Source organism: Osmia lignaria, chromosome 2, assembly GCF_051020975.1.
Source record: "Osmia lignaria lignaria isolate PbOS001 chromosome 2, iyOsmLign1, whole genome shotgun sequence".
Taxonomy (NCBI): domain Eukaryota; kingdom Metazoa; phylum Arthropoda; class Insecta; order Hymenoptera; family Megachilidae; genus Osmia; species Osmia lignaria.
Window position 1 is genome coordinate 5456115 of NC_135033.1, and position 2652 is coordinate 5458766.

Genomic DNA, 2652 nt, shown 5'->3' on the forward strand with positions numbered 1-2652 from the left:
CTCCTACTCCTCCTATCTTTCGCGCGTAATGATAAACAGCCGCATGCTCCCTGTAACGATTACGCAAGGCGTTTGGCCTTCTCGACGCGCTTTTAATTTAGACCACACCATAAATAAATAAATAGTATCGAGGCACGATAACTCGACCGGACGATCGAGCCGCAACGCGACGCGACGCGGCTCGGACCAGCCATCCAGTTTAACCGCGAATTAATTAATTAATTTCTCGCAATTATGACCAGGCTGATAACGTGAGCTAATATTTAACGTAACGTATACTTCCTCGAAATCTACGATTCATTTTTTTTTAACACGATATACTCATTCATAATAAAAAAACGAAGCAACGCTCGATCGACAATCGCAGGAGACACAAGTGTTGTTTTTGACATTTCGAAGACGGCTCGTTAACGAGGATCTTTTTTATCAAATATCGATATAATTGATCCACGAGTGAGCAGGGTAACATCGAAACGATTCATTATGGCGGTGTTACCGCTTCGCGTGCTTATATTTGTCCAAAAGGTCACCGATTTCTCATCGATTAGCTATTAAATTATTAGTTGAGAAGATGACATTCTTAACTGCACCCTGAAACAATAGACTATCCAACGTTCTAGAGTATACAATAGATTTGGATCGAAAGGAATTATTTGCCATTGGAAAATGATTTTGGAAGAACTGTTACATTTATGCAAGAACTTTATTTTATCTTACATCTTGTGTTTACATTATCTGTCAAATCGGAAATTGAATTTATATTTACGAAACTATGCCACTGTTGCGGGAACCTCTTGAAATTGGACGAATTTGATTAGTTGGTAAAACGAAGAGACGCTGCAAGGAAAAGTAAGCAAAGCCTTTATCAGGCAAAATCGCGACGCTATGCATATCGCATCAGCTGTTACTCGACCTCCTTTCGGAGCGTCCCTCGAGCGAAATTCGTCCACCGTTCTAAGTATAGCCAGCCGCTGCCCTAATCTCCGCACGCGTGCACATCGTTGACCGAATCTACGAATGGCAATAGTTGCTGTTACGCCTGTTTGTCGGAGCCAGAGAAAAAGGGACGAAGGACCGATCGGCTGTCCACAGTCGTGACTCGAATTTAAATTCGCACCAGTTGGCCATGAAATTCTTTCGAAGAATGTTTACGAGTTTAAATGAGTCCGAATGGAAAGTAAAAGAGTTACCATTCTTTCTTCACAAAATTCTTCGTCTCCTCCCGTTTCGCTGTGGAAAGCTTCCTAAGATTTATCCTTTGAAATTCGACTGTTATTGTTAACTACAGCGGAGAACGAGAGCGTTTACCGTAAATCTAGCCACGATAAGAGTTGTTAAAGATGCTTGTGGCATGAGCTAAACTCGTAATCAAAGTAAACGCGGAGGAAGCCTGAAGCCGTAGGTGTTTACCAGCGAGTCATTCAAGCATTTCACTATCGATCACGGTTGAAAGCGTTTCCGATGCATAACTGGAGCAACGGCATAATCCTCCGGATGGAAAAAGAGGACTTTTCACGGGGTAGACGGGCAGCAACCGATTGGTTTCGAGTTGGTCGGCCAGGGTTTTCGAGAGGAAGAAAGGGCGCGGGTTTGATGGGTGGTGAGAAGAATAGACGGGTTGGAAGGTCGGCGAAAGGAACGGGGGAGTGGTCTAAGTTGTCTAAAGAAAGAAATAAAAGAAGAAGAGAAGGAAGAGGGAGAGGACGGTGAAAACCTTAACGCGTCCTATCTTCTGGGTTCGCGAGAAACCGAAAGGGATCCGCGCAAGCGCGAACGGATCCGAGATGGAGCAAGAAAAGAGCCCGGGAAAGAGTGGTGAAAGGAAAGGAGAGAAGGAAAAAGTGAAATATATAAGTTTTGAGCCATGGTCGGAGAAAGAAGGAAGAACAGAGGGGAAAAGAGATAGAAATGATGAAGACACGCGGTGGACACACGGGAGGAAAACGGTCATGGGAGGACTAATAGAAACAACGGAAGCGTACGAGCCGCGGTGGGGATGAGTTTGTTGAAGGAAAGAAAGAAAGAAAGAAAGAAGAAGAAGAAGAAGAAGAAGAAGAGAAGCCCGTCGAGGTTTCGCTAGAGCTCTCGCTCTATTCTTACGTATTACGTACACGAGCTCGAACGGAGCCTTGTATTACACCATTACCGTGACAAAGAGGCTCTCTATTCACTCGCGTTCAAGCGACGAGGAGGAGAATAGAGAGTATAGAGCGGTTACGATTTTTCGCGTGTTAGTACGGTGTACACGTATGTACGTGTGGGTAATACAAACGAGTTGCATACGCATACGCTCGGCTAGATGTAGAAATGTGAGAAAAAGAGAGGAAAAGAGAAAAGAGGATAGAAGGGTTAGAGCGATTGAGGGAGGGTGGGAGGGAGAAGGAGATAGAAAAAGACCGTAATGTGAAAGAGAGACGTACGATGCTGTACTCTTATCGTACGACAGTTCCAACATGTGCATCGAGCCACACCGACGTGGATTACACACGTGGTCGCGTACACATAAACAGGAACGAGCATAAACGTACACGGAAGGAGCAACGGCTCACAAACGAGGCCTAGGCAAGAGAGCTATTTGTAATGTAATAGTGAGAGCACCAGTGGGGAAAGGGAGAGTGGAGGAAGGTGGTGGTAGGCGGTGGAACGATGGTG